This window comes from Agelaius tricolor, unplaced genomic scaffold (genome assembly GCF_023055355.1).
Source record: "Agelaius tricolor isolate 1412-34295 unplaced genomic scaffold, bAgeTri1.0.p SCAF_9, whole genome shotgun sequence".
NCBI classification, from domain to species: domain Eukaryota; kingdom Metazoa; phylum Chordata; class Aves; order Passeriformes; family Icteridae; genus Agelaius; species Agelaius tricolor.
In genome coordinates this window covers 7,741,796-7,756,453 of record NW_027269269.1, presented here as the reverse complement: position 1 = coordinate 7,756,453, position 14,658 = coordinate 7,741,796, and the positions used below count along the sequence as shown (strand labels likewise).

Below are 14,658 nucleotides of genomic sequence, written 5' to 3'. Positions count from 1 at the left end.
ATACACAGCAGTTTTCTGTCGCTCTGTTTGTAACAGGGTTTGCTGCTTTATCCCTTCATCTCTTTAACACGGTGGGTCACCCATGGCCACAGTCCCCTAAGGGCTGTTCCAACCTCTTTCAGCATGGAATAGCACCCTAAAAGTGTGTCTCTGGTCTCGTGTGCTCCTCTGACCAACCAGGGTTTTGGTTCCCAATGGTTCCATTCACTCCACAGCTGTTTCTTTGCTGCACAATGATGCCAACATCCACCAAGAAACAGACAAACCACATGCACACAATACCACTCCTCCTTTACCTGGAATGAGTGACCATGGGTTTTGAAACAAATGCACCTGGCAAACCAACATCTGGCAATTGCTAGCAGGAAATAGAAATGAGCAATTTCCAGACAAGCCATTGCCCTCCTCAATGTTTCTTGGTGCTGAGGACACAGCAGACCTAACTGTAGAAGGAAAAATATGGCAGGCCACAGCTGCTCAAGTAGCTTCAGTTCATTAGTCCTGTTTCCAATGAATCGTCTTATTTAATTGCTTCACATTGAAGTTGCATATTCTTGCTTCTTTTAACAATTTTCAAAACTCTATATTGAGTCGTTATAACAACAGAAACCCTTTATGGAAAAATGTGAATACACTATGTTAAGTTTTGAGCTGTTTTTTTCATTGTCCAAGTTATGGATCCTTTAATTCTGCTATGGAGTCCTCTGACACCAAACCAATAATTTCATACCTTTGTGGCTGACAGCTGTTAGCCAGATGCTGAGAAGCATCATCTGATGTAGGTGGAGTGTTTCCTTCTACTAGTGTCATATAAGGGATATATTTGTCAATGAAGTCAGGTAAATCTCTTACCATGCATTTTCCATTTGAAAAAAAAAAGTTCAGAATTGTGTCATTGACATGAAAGCCCAGAACAACAAAATCTGTCCTGGTGTCCAGGTACATTTCATTTGGTCAGATTTCAGGCAGTGAAACATGTTATTTCTTAAATCTTGAGGAAGTTATGTTAAGAGGAATAAATCAGAGAGAAAGCTGCTTCTTTATTTTGAGTAGAAAAATGTGATTTTGACTCATGAAACCTGCTCTTTGGAAAGAGAATATGGCTGAAATTATTAGAGATAAATCCATTTATAAAACTGTAGATGTAATCTAGTTATCTGTCTTCAGCTTTTAAACCTGATGACTGTTGCTTATACTCCCCTTTCCTTAGGCTCTGACACATCAGTGTTATGCCTAGGGATTGTTTTCACCATGAGGAAATGAGAAAACTTCCAACAATTGAAAGAGTTACTTATTCTGCTCAGAAAAAGGTAAAACACAGAACCCAGCCACCTCTGCACCCTCTCCAACTTCTACTATTTAGAACTTCTCATTTAAAAGGGATCCAAATAGTAATCCCAAATCTATTATATTTATTGTGCCCATCTGGTATAAAGGATTTGTGGCCCATTATGCATCCTATAAGGAAAGCAGGACATCCTCTGCTCTGTGTTGCATGGTTGCTCTCCATGCTTGCACACAACAGCAGGAACTTGGACTCTGCATCTTTCTTCTGGGATTAACCTTCAAATAGCCTTCCCTAATTGCATTATTTTTCTACTGCAGATATTCAAAAACAGTATTTTCTTTCCATAAATGTTCTCTAAAGTATTTTCAGACCTCTCTGTTCTGCTAGCAATCAATAATCACACTAGTATTTTGAAAAGAGTTAAAAAAAGGTTGCAAATATACATTATTAACCTGCTTAAGTATGGAATATGGACTATGTACTGGAACTTGAAGAGATTGTACAGAATTGATCTCCCATGGAATGAAGGTTATACATTTAAACAAGTCATCTAGTTTCCACTTCACTGAAAATCGTATTTCACCTGACTTTGCATGTCTATAATGTAGTTATCTCAACTGTGTAGAACATTATAACCTTCCAGTGTGCTTATATGGAAAGAAAAATTCATTCACCTTACTTGCATCTCTGCCTTAGTGTTTGATGAATCGCTTGAAGAAACACCCATTTATCCCTTTTGACTAGACAGAAAGCCTAACTGAAATGTAGATATGTATATATAACAACAGGATTTGCATTAGGAGAGATGAATCCTGTTTCCATCTCCCTCCAAGTTCAGTAAAGAGAATTACATGCATCCGGAAGGCGATTCATGTGGATATACTTTTTCCATGGAAGAGTGTATTCTCTTTACCCTCTGTCTTTCTCCATTACCTTTAAAAAGGATGTGAAAGTAGAGACAAAAACATATGGTTAAAGTTAAATGAGATGAAAACCACTTATGCAGTTATTTTCTAGTTCTCCTGGAACACATCCTCATCATATCCATGTGTGATGAACTTCAGTATATTGTCCATATGCTTTCACATCCATTTGAAATCCTTTTCTTAAAGTACCATCAGAAAGAGATTGAAGAAAATGCAATCCTTTTTCCAGACCGTGACTAAATGGGTGTAAACTAGGAAGGACTAGAGTTTGACTTGATTGTGTCATATGTCATCACTCCAAGTAGAGACTCAAGGTAAATTTGCACAGAAGAAGAATCCAGCACACTGAGTTATGTCTTAAAGGGTCATAATAGATTATAAGTTATACCTCTAAGTAATGGTGGATTTTTATATTTGGACTCAGTATTTATAGCATTTTTTTCCTTTTTTAATAAAGTTTCAGAGTGGTGACCACTGTAAAATTGACAAATATTAAGAACAAGTCCACTTTCTTTCACTCCCATCACAACCAGTAAGAAAGATCATACAGGCCAATTTTAGTTCTTGGTGACAGCTGTGAAGTCTTACTGAATGCTCAGAAGTGTAACTATGGAAATCATTTGGCATGTAGGATCTTATTTTTTATTTTTAAACTTTTTTACACCTCCCTCTGAAATTGCCATCTCCAGGCTCCTGTTAGGCAGAGGATATACAACTTTTCCAACCTATCATTTCATACCAGTAGTAATGAAGATTGACATGAAAACAGCACAGCTTGTCTATCAGCACCAAACTGAATTTGCAAGGATGTCAGTAAGATTATATAGTTGTGCATCCACATGTATTCAAGGGAATACATATATTTTTAAAATAACATATCCAACATAAATCAATATACTTAAGGTTTCTGTGCAATTTCAGTAAAAGCTCAGGATCAGAGGAGTGAATTTTGAAGCAGAAGTATTTTTTTCTACAAAGATCTCTCCTAACACCAGGCAGTGGATTTATCGTTATATCAAAATCACGGAATCATGGAATCATAGAATGCTCTGGGTTGACATGCACCTAAAAGATCATCCAGTTCCAACCCCCTGCCATGGACAGGAATATCTGCCAGTAAGCCAGGCCTCTCAAAGTCCCATCCAACCTGGCCTTGAACACTCTCAGGGGTGGGGCATCCACAGGTTCTGTTCCAGTGCTTCACCACCCTTACAGAAAAGAATTTTTCTGACTATTTAATCTAACCTACTCTTGGTTTGAAACCATTCCCCTCTGTCCTGTCACTACATGCTTTTGTAAACAGTCTCTGTCTTCCTTTTGCTTTTTGAAGAAGACTGCAATTATTTCCCCTGAACAGACTTGCTAGCCCCTGTTAGCACTGCTTGTCTGTAGCAAGCATGGACAAGAGCACAGAAGAGGCTATAACTCAGTGGTTCTTTCCACCTGGGACCATTTACAGTGGAGGCTTTGAGTCAGAGGTAAAATATTTTCTTCAAGCTAGTATCTCAAAGACTTCAGCCTTGATACTGTGCAAAAAAATCAAATTACAAGCTGCTAAACTCAGGATTTTTTGATGACAATGTCTGTTTATGAAGTGCTTCAGGTTTGCATTTACATTACAGATTTTACATTACAGATGCTGTCTTTGATCCCCAGTAAGACTAGAGGCATGTAGGAGTCCAGCAGAACAGACTTGGGAGACATTCATCCTAGTAAACTTTTAATATTAAAGGGGCTTAAATCATAGGGCTTAAATATGTATTTTTATTGAGGCTGGGGGGGGGGGAAGTGTTTAAGAGGGTGAATATTAAAAAGCAACATTTATAAACTGCTAAAATAACCACAGAATGTTGTCTTGCCGACCTCATTTTCTGCAATGGCAGAAGCTCTTTTGCTAAGTAATTAATAGAGCCAAAGAAAGAAAGAGGAAAAAAAAAGAGAATCCTATTTCTAAATTCTCTTTAAGTAGCACTTATATGGATATTAGATGGCAGCAGAAACAGTTATAATTGTTCTAATATAATGCCACTCAGTCACACTGAAGGGAGCACCATGAAAGCGTTATATTGTGAATTTCAGACCATATGGATTTATCTCACAACACAATCTCCATTTTCTCCAGAATTTGTCTAAGATTCCCATTTTTCTAAAGGAGAAAATCACTTCCATGCTCCATGGTGATGTGGTATTTAGACTTGACCCCTGGTTAGGCCTGAGAACTCCAGATTTCCTGCTGAGGTCATCGGAGAACCTCCTTTCAGCCTCACAGTGGGATCCACCTCACTGCTTTCTCTACAGTTACAGGGCAATTCAGTGATGAACTCTGGGATGAAATTCAGCCACTTCTTTCCCATTTGGACACTCTGAGCAGTTTCTCCTAACAAACTGCTTTAAATTGTAAGTAGAGACAAAACAGAAGCAAACAGCCAGTTTTTGTGGCTCTCTGCATTCAGAGATATCAAAAAAAATATCCTAATAGCAAAGCCAGCACTTATTATTGCAAAGGAATAAGATATACTCTTCAGCATATAAAAGATATTTCACTACCAGCCTTGTTCAAGTCCTGCATTGAAAAACACCCATCCATCCTACTGTAAAATTGAATACATTATTTATTATTACTGTGGTGAAACTGTGAGGTCTTTAATTTCATCAGAGTTACTAGAAGGCAGATCTCTGAATACTTAATGACCTTGTATTTACTGAGAAAAAAAGTCTGTTGCTTAAATGACAGATGTAATGGCAAGAATTCATTGTGGATAACAGAGCTATAGAAGAGCTTACCATAAAATGTAGGACTCAGATTTCACTGTTTTTTGGCATTCAACAGTAATATTGCTAAAATATCACTTAAATAAATATCAACAGCTAATCACAAGAGATGTAATGTTATTAAGGGGGGAAAATCACCCTTTTTAATATGTTTTCCTTTAACCCTGCACAGGAAATAAGGAACAAAAAGATGAAAGATGTCAGTTAAAATGCACTGTTCTATCTCACTCAAAAGAAGTAGAGAGATATTAGCAAATGCTAAAGCATAATGGAGAAGAAATGGAGAAGAAGAAGGAGAAGAAGAAGAAGAAGAAGAAGAAGAAGAAGAGGAGGAGGAGGAGGAGGATCAAGAGGAAGGAGAAGAAGAAGAAGGAGGAGGAGTGGAACTGAATTTGCAATCAGAGTACCTTCCTTCTCCCACTTCCCTTAAGTCCCTTAACTAGTTTACTTAGTAGCCTTATAATAATCAGTTATATTAATTTATATTAAATATAAAATATTTTTAATTTTTCTCTCTTTTAGGAGCAGATGACCTCCAAAATATTGACTGTGCCAGACCTTACAAATTCTGAAAATCTCTTTATGTCTAATAAAGACTATGCAACATCAAATATGGAAAGTCAGAGCTTTACTGATCAATCCTTTATTTTCTTTTGAGAAGAACAAAAGTTCCATGTTCATTTATGCTTGCACAGATCTTCCTCTTTTGAACAAAGCACATTAAAATTCAGTGCTGTAATCCTTTTTGTGTTCTAAGTAAATGTCCTTAAACACCATGAGTGATGGGGAGCAAAGGGGTTTCAAAAGATGCTCAGAGGTGCCATGGAAATCTATGGGCAATCCAGGGAGGAAATTCAGATCTACCCAAATTATATTTTGCTTGAAAGACCATAATTTATGTCCGTTCCTACTTTCCTGCTCATCCAATTTGCTCTTCCTTTCAGAAGCTGAAAACAGAGAGTAAAAACTGAGGGAGCCCTGCTGTCCAACCTGTCAACCATCCTTCAGTAACTGACCATGAATGTCAACAGCTAAAGAAGCCTGTTCCAGGAGCAATTATTCATAAATCTCATTACCCTAAACAGAAATCTATTCATAAATCCCATTACCCTAACAGAAATTTAAAAAAAAAAGAAAAAAAAAACCAAAAACAACTAGGTACTGAGTTTAGCACTAGCCCAGGCAAGAAATCTGCCCAGTATTTCCAGACAAGAAAGCTGTCCAGTATTTCCAATTGTAAAGACAGCTTGTAGTACAGACAATACTTTTAAAAAGTGATGTGTGAAAAAAATTATGCTTATGTTTTGTATGAGAAAAAGAATGAAGGAACAAAGATAAACTGTGAGACCTAAACAAGGGAAGGAAAGAAATTTTAGGTGTAAGGAATATGCAAAGTTCATGTTTTATACTTGATACTGAGAAAATAAACATCAGTCAAGAAAGGGACAGTTGTTCAGGGAACACATAGTATTTCTTTTTCAGTATGAAATCCAAAAAATTGACCCAATCAGCAATTATCAAAGGTACCAAATTCAAAGCTGCAAGATATAGAAGTATTTTTCCTTTCCAACCCCAAACCAAAATTTATTGAAGTGAGTCCCTGGAAGCTGCTTCATCTGTGGGCAAACGTTGTTTTTTTTAATAGGAACAACTTCAGACGGTAAAAGGAGATTTATAAACTGTGCAATATATGGGTAATATCCTCCAGAAATAACTGGAGGACCAAATATGTTTTCTTTATATCATTTGGCGTGTTTTTATTTACAAATGCTTTTTGTTCAGTGTAATTACAATAGGTTCACTTATACCATTGGTTCTTGGGCATTTAATCACCTGCGTTGTTATTCTATCAATATGCTATCTTTCAATCTTGCAACCTGTTGAAAACATATTTAAGATCTATAGTTTATTGTCTCAGAGAAAGATTGCCAGTACTCGTTTGAAGCCATCTCTGAAAACATTATCAAGTACTGCTTTTCTTGATACTGTGAGACATATCTCTAGGTGTCAATCTGTTCCTGTCTGCTGCCTGTTGATAAGCCAGATACCACATATACCTTGTCAGTATGCCAGTATTTGCCACAAGCAAACTGAAGCTCATCCTCTGGCTCTTACAGATTGTAGTGTGAAGTGCAGAGCAGAGATAATAGTGGAAGGCATTCTACAAAGTGTTAAGGTCATCAACTCTGACTAAATATTAGCTCAGGCCCATTGGAATTTCATTTAATGTTTTTATAATTTCCTTCATTTCTTTTGGGATTTCAGATGTTCGTACACATGTGAATCATGAAATGTCAACTGAAAATAAAACTTACAGGTTACAGACACAGAAATATATGACAAACTGGAAATACAAGCAAGCATTAAAGGGTGTAAATTACCAGGTTTTATCTATTTAAAGCATCATACTTGAAATTACAGCTGTGCTGGTACAGAGAGATATCTTGAACAACTTTTCCCTCCTTTGCTTTGCCCTGGAGAACAGCATTTTTCAGCAGAAGGTCAGGAAGGAAAATGCAGCCTTTAGCTTCCATCTTTTTTTCAATAAAGTGGAAATGGCATCTGCCCTAAATATGAAGTATACTCCAAAAGATATTCTTAACAAAGTAAAGGGGTGACTCTAGCTTCTTCTTCCTTTAAATTAAGAGAGGGATCTGGTGATTAAAAGAAATGTTGCAGGCTGAAGCTGAGAGAGAGAAATAAAAACTTAGAAACAAATGACAGTAGAAGCAGGCATTTGATGTTTTGTTTTGATTACTGAAGTTAGATATAAGAGTTTTTTCCTGCACTTTACCCTACATTCCTCATCACAGAAACATCTGGAACAAATTGGAAAGAGATAAGAGATAATAAATGCTTGGGCCTCTTAAGGACATGGTTGTGGTCATTGCACACATTCCCTCTCCCCACTAATCCATTTCCAACCTAGGCAGTCATCTTTAACTGCTTGATCCATGAGAGGAAATGTCTGAAAGAGAGAATTACAGACAGCTACACACAGTTGATGCCAGTCAGTAGCAACTCCATTTCCCCCAGATATCTCTTGCCTTTATTTCATAGCCTGTCATGCATTAACCAGCATGTGCTAAGCAGGTCATCTCATCTCCAGCAGGCCTGGAATTTGAACCTTCCTGTCAAAAACTCCTCCTTTCTGTGCTCATATCAAGTTCCTGCTGCAATGGCTTCTCTTACAGCAAATTCCTTTTGTGGCCTTGACACTGTTTGAGATGAGCAATGGTGCTCTTTAAGTCCTTACAACAGCTCCAGCCATGAGAAGCAGCAAGGTGATCCCAAAACACCGTGCCTTTATCACTGGCCCTTAAATGCACAGACAGGCAAACACATAACGTCATGAAATAAATGGATATTTATGTGGAATAAAAGCTAGCCCAATAAAATTGCAGTGGATAAATCAGAGCACTATAACAACATGCTGATTCAAAGGATGCAAGTTATGATAAGACAGTGAGATCTATAGCAAAAAAAAGAATAAAGAAACAGCTACAATTCCTTTAAAATTTAGTAGTGAACCCTTGACATTATTAACTGTCCTGCAATAATAAAAATGTTTTTAAATGAAAGAGAAATTATCTTTGTTTTTCCTTAGCCAGGAAAAGGAAATATTTTTTAAAAAAATAGAAAAATGTTCAACTGAGAAGAAAGTTGATGACCTCATAACCTCATTTGCTCCTCTAGGATTGCTGACTTGGAGTCTCCATTGAGAGTCAAAAGGAGCATGTCCAGGCAGCTGTATTTTCAGTCTACCATTGCCTCTTCCCCACCATTCTAAAAAAGTCTTACTCAAGGATAGAAAGTTTTAGCCTTGGCACTCGTCCAAAATAAAATACTTCCTCTTTCCAGGAAAAATAAAAATCTTAAGCAGCGACTTGAACATTTTCACCTCCCCTCTACAAGACAAATTTCTACAAGTGTAATGCAGCTTGGGGCAGAAGATGTTCTAGCAGCCTGTCAGGATTTTCTAGGATGAGGCAGGGAGAGTCTGTGCATCAGATGGGAGCTGTGATAAATATATATGAGACTGAAGAAAGGGTAGAAGGGGGTAAGAAGGTAAATCTCTTCCAGAGCACAAGACATTTAATTTTCAGGTTCTGTTGTACCTTTCAACTGCCACTGCTGACAGAGTCAATCCCTCCTTTACTGGCCAATTGAAGCTGATTTTCTACTTCTTAGTTCAGTTTATTCAGATTTTTCCATCATTTATATCCATCTGTCCACAGCAGAGGTAGTCTTTATCATAACTTACAAAGGATGGGCTCCAGAGCTTCCTTTTCTGGGTTCTCTCTCCTTTTCAGTTTCTCTAAACTTATCCTCTTGGCAACCACAGAAGCTCTTCTCTCCCCCTTGCACCTCACACCTCTTGCACACACACAACCCAGGAACACAGAAGTCTTTACTTGCTCTGAAGTGAGACAGCTCTTCAATTTCCCCCAGCTCGCCCTCCCTCCATCTGACCATGGAGACTCAGAGCAGATTCCTGCCAGGCACTCTGGTGCTGGGGCCTGAAACACTCTTGCTCACTGTGTGAAGGAAGTCTTCTGTCCTGCCATAAGTATGTCTCCCAAAGCAGAACTTAGTCTGTAATGTTGTGGATATATATACACACACTGGATATATATATATATATATATATATATATATATATATATATATATATATATATATATATATCCAGTGTGTGTCTCCAGCAGTTCCCCTGGAATCAATAAAAGGAATCAATAAAATTTTGGAATCAATAAAGGGAAGATTGGAAGCCAATGGCCAGATCTGCACATTAGGTTTTAACAATCCTCAGATCTTACAGTTTTTATTTAGTATTTTTTTATTTACAGCTATAAAACTTGTTTCTGGAGGCTGGAGAAATAAAGTATTGTTCCACAGACTTCTCTGTCTCTCCCATTAAGAGGACTGGGATCCAAACAAACACCTGCTGTGACAAGTAGACACAATTCTCTGTCTTAGCCACAACCTTGTCTGTAACTATGGTCTCTCAAGCATATGCAGATTGAGGCAAGATTACTGCTTCAGAGTCCAAAATAGAAAAACCTTTAAAGGTGAAGCTTCACATGCAATTTTACATATAAAATTTATTTCTGCAGACATTACTGTTAAATTGGGCAGATATTTTATGCCGAAAACCTTCTGGTTTGCAACTATATCAAATCTCAATTTTAAGCAGAAGATCATGTGTTATTTGGAGAAAAAGATTGAACTGGTAATAAGAAACTATTCCATTTATTTACAAATCCATAAATATGTGATCTTTTCTCCCTTCTGACCATATTTCAACTGGCAAGATGGAATAACAGTGTACCCTTTGGAGCCTTTCTTCACTCAAGTACACATAATCATTACTGTCAGCCCATCAAGCTCCAGGTGAAAATAGATTCTATATAAACTCTTTTAAGTCACATTTGATTAGACCCTTTTCTGTATGAGTTTGACATGTTTTATTGTTTCTTATCATGGCTTCTGTGGTGGACTTCCCCAGAATAACTCCCGTACCATAACTGACAAACGAAATCTGACTTACATTACAGAGAATGCAATGCTGAAGGTCTCCAAGTGTGAACAGTACAATTCTGTTATTGGAATAGAAGCTTTATTTTGAGCATCAACCAAAACCAGGAACACTTGCCAGGCAGGAGGGGGTAGAAAGTAACCTCTATCCTGGGTGGAGGTGGGATAGAGAATCTATGGCAAGATAAAGGAATATGATAACAGAAGGGAACATAGCCAGTAATAAATAAGGAGAAATGTATATAGATTTCACCAGCTTTACAAAGCAGACTTTAATTAAAAGAAAAAATTAATTATAAAAAAAATAAAACCAACTATAAAACCATGGCTGAAACTTGTAAATGTTTATTTAAGAATGTAAATAACTGCAAAGTTTATGAGACACGGCTGGAAGCTTTATGGGCCTTCTCTGTTGGAAATGTTTTTTGGAAAATTAATTGCATGACAGATTTTGCTTATTTCAGTGGATTTCTTGCCATCTTTCACTCTCCTCCCAAAATACATAAATATAGAGAGGTAGAAGACCTCTTGTAATTCATAACTAAAGCACTATTTTGAGCAGCAAACTTATTTGTGACTTCTCTTTTACACTGTAAAATGACCAGAAAAAAGGTGTCTTTTTTATTTCATTTTCCTCCTTCAGTGGCCTGAATAATATTACTATGTCTATCAAAGGCAGATTCTGCTGGCATGTGACCAAACACTGCTTCTTCTCATTGCCACACAGGGAGATGTTCATTGGAAATTTTAGAAGTTTCTTCTGTTTCTGTTCACTTATCAAAATTTCAATAAAAAGTTATTGTAAACATATAAAACAACTTGAGTTATGTGGGGAACAATACAAGGGAAATGAAGATTTTGTGCTCTTCTCTGAGCCATATGAAGGAGTCCAGAGGACAAGTTCAATCTCTAATTAGTCCAATAGCTCCCACACATTCTGCACGTTTCTTGCCCTTGGAAATGTTTCAAGTTCACCAGTTTGTACATAAGTGTAACAAACAGGGCTGTGCACTGCAAAACCTCTGCATTTGATAGGGTCTTTCAAAAATTTGGCATTCACAACACTACCCTTGTATATGCTGGCCTGGTCACACTACCAAGAGCTTGCACAAAGGGCTGTCAATCAGACCAAAGAGGAGCTCTGAAGTATCCTCCTTCTCTGGAAGGATTGCATGTGCAGGCATGAATATACCCAGATCTGAAAACAATAATTGCTAGGATTGACCAGCAGAGTTGTAAATGTGACTGGAAGCAGTAGCACATGTTATTGCTGTTAAACACTTGTCTTGAAAACTCACATTTCAGAAACCCCTTTGCAGAAAGCTCATGTCTGAGGCTGCACTAGAAAATGATGTGTATCTTCGGGGGGATGCTGAAAAACTCACCACCAACCAGAAAGTGATCAGTCTTTCACCCACAAGGATCTGGCTGATGAGCCTGGAAGAGCAGCAATGAGGCTTTATTTCAACCTGTCAATCAGCCATTCCACTATTCATAAGCCAGACCTCTCTGAGACAATTTATGGGGCTAGGAAACAAAAAGAACATTAGGTATGAAGAACAAACCAGGACACAGTGGGGGCCAGCTGCTCCTTAAGGGACAGGGAATCGGGAGCCAAGCACAACAGAAGCCATATCTGACAGGATAGGGGCTGGGGACTGGCAGCTGGAAACAGCCTGAAACGTAGATCATCAGCTAAGGCCATGAAACCAAGCTGGAAATTCACAATCAGGATCAGGCCTGGTGATTATAACTAGGACCAGAGACTGCTCAGCAGTAACCAGGCAAACCCATGGTAACAAGGCAGATTTGAGCTGAAGTTGGTAAATGGATCTGTGGGTCAGGGTTAGGGTCTGCATCAGCAAGTTCATGGTCAGGAATAGGCAACCTGAATTCATCTCAGGCAGGAGCTGAGGGCTAGAGTCTTAGCTTAAAACCAGCTCCCATGGGAAGGAGGATCATCCACACTAAGGCATCTTGCTTTCTTCACAAACCAGTTTCACATCCAGAACCACCTGTTGTGCTTTTTGAGGCTGTACATAAGCTCAAGCAGCCAAAAGTTCTTGGGGAGGGTTGATGCACTCAGGGCCCTGAAGAAGAGACTGGTGGTCTCTGGAGGAGAAGCAACAAGTTGCAAAGTACCTTTCTGTGCACATATGAGCATCTGTGGTGGGTGACTCTGGCTGGACACCTCCAAAGTGGACAGACAGAGGAAAAGTATAACAAAAGGCTCCTTGCTTGAGACACAAATATGCAGGGATCACTCACCAGTTACCATCAGACAATCTCAAATTGCGGAAATAAATTAGTTCAATTTATTGCCAATCATATCAAAGTAGAATGAGAAATAAAAATTAGTCATGAAAAAAACCCATCCACCCCTCTCTTCTTCCCAGGCTCAGTTTCACTCACAAATTCTCTGACTTCTCCCCTCAGCTGTGCAGGGGGATGGGGAACAGAGGTTGCAATCAGTTCATCACATGTTGTCTCTGCCACTTCTTCTTTCTAAGCACAAGGACTCCTCACACTCTTCCTCTGCTCCAGCATGGAGTCCTTCCCATGGCAGACAGACCTCCATGAACTTCTCCAACGTGGGTCCTTCCCATGAGATACAGTTCTTAGTGAACTGCTCCAGGGTGAATCCTTTCCAGGGGTGCAGTCCTTCAGGAACAGGCTGTTCCAGTATTGTCCCACCCAGGATCACAAGACTTGCCAGAAAACCTGCTCCAGTGTGGGCTCCTCTTTCCATGGGTCCACCAGTCCTGCAGGAGCCTGTTTGAGTCCTGGCTTCCCATAGGGTCACAGTCTCATTCAGGTATCCACCTGCTCTGGCATGGGGTCATCCACAGACCCGTAATATAACCAACCTTGTAAATTATGGCTTCTCTGGTTATTTCACAACATACCCATGCCAACAGTAAATTGATGAGGTGATAGTAATCTCTATACCCAAGAACTTTGACTACTGTGAACATTTCTTCACAGTAACACAAGTGAGAGTAGTACACAATTCCAGTGCTGCAAAACATATTCAAATGGGCATATCTAAGCTAGTACAGAACTTTGTAACATGATTATAAAAAAAAAAAAATTGCACAGAACTATATAGCTAATAAGTCAAGTTTTCAATTTTTTGGTTCTATGCAATTATTTCCAGTAAACACGCTTCCATGCAGGAGTTAGAGATATTTTAGTGATAAGTCTCTCTGCTTTACAGCTAATTTATCAATTTGTTTCTATGTTAGATCAAGCTAAAATTTTATTCTCTGGAGCTACAAATCAGTCTTGTTTAAACTTTCATAGCAGTACACACATTATACCAGCTGTCATAGATTTTAAACTTTGGATCTGTAGCCCCTAACAAAATTATTAGCCTCATTGGCTGATATTTAAGAGATGGGGGTGGCAACAGGAAAGTTGGATAATGATAACAAAACTAAAGGCAAACAGTGTCAAAAAAATGGGAGAACATGTACACATTTCTATAATTTTGTTCTCACTTCAGTGTTATGAAGACTTTCTCAAAACCAGAGGAAATCTACAAAATTGGTCATTAAGTTGTGAGAGGAAATATTTTTTTAGGTACTCTGCAACTGGTGGCAATGGAATGCTGCTTATAAAATTACAATAGAAGATTCCTGCAACCAGTCATCAGACTCTTTAAAGGAAACAGAACACCACAGAACAAGAGGGAAAGAACAGGCATGGAGTGGAACTGCCAAGAGAAGGAAGGACAATGTGCTCCTCAACCTTATCTAACAAACAGTGAAGGCCTTGCTGGAGACTTAAGTTGGGGGCAGCCTTAGCTGCGGGGACTGTGAGATTGTGTAGTTCAGTATTGTGCGAGGAGAAACCATGGCAGCAAGTAAGATACAATCACAGGCTTCAGAAAAACTAGCTTTAGCCTCTTCTGGGATCTTCTTGGAAGAATCCCATGGGGAGAGGTTCTGCAGGGTAGAGGAGTCTGAGAGCTGGTTGATAAGAATTACTTTATCCAATCTCAAAAACAATTCTCTTGAGCAAGAAATAAAAGGGGGGAAGAGACCCATGTGGGTGAATAAAGAACTCCTGTCATTACTCACGAATAAGCAGGAAATATACAGAAGATGGAAGCGGGACCATTTCAAGGCCACT

At 38.6% G+C, this 14,658-nt stretch overlaps 1 long non-coding RNA gene across 2 annotated transcripts in view; it reads left to right on the top strand.

Annotated features, from left to right (window-relative positions):
• Positions 1-5,802, top strand: part of LOC139593343 (uncharacterized) — a 242,573-nt gene extending 236,771 nt beyond the window's left edge. For both annotated transcript variants that reach the window (XR_011680262.1, XR_011680263.1), the window contains one exon: positions 5,159-5,802. This is a non-coding gene — a long non-coding RNA (uncharacterized lncRNA). The remainder of the gene's footprint in view (positions 1-5,158) is intronic.
• Positions 5,803-14,658: the final 8,856 nt, after the last annotated feature.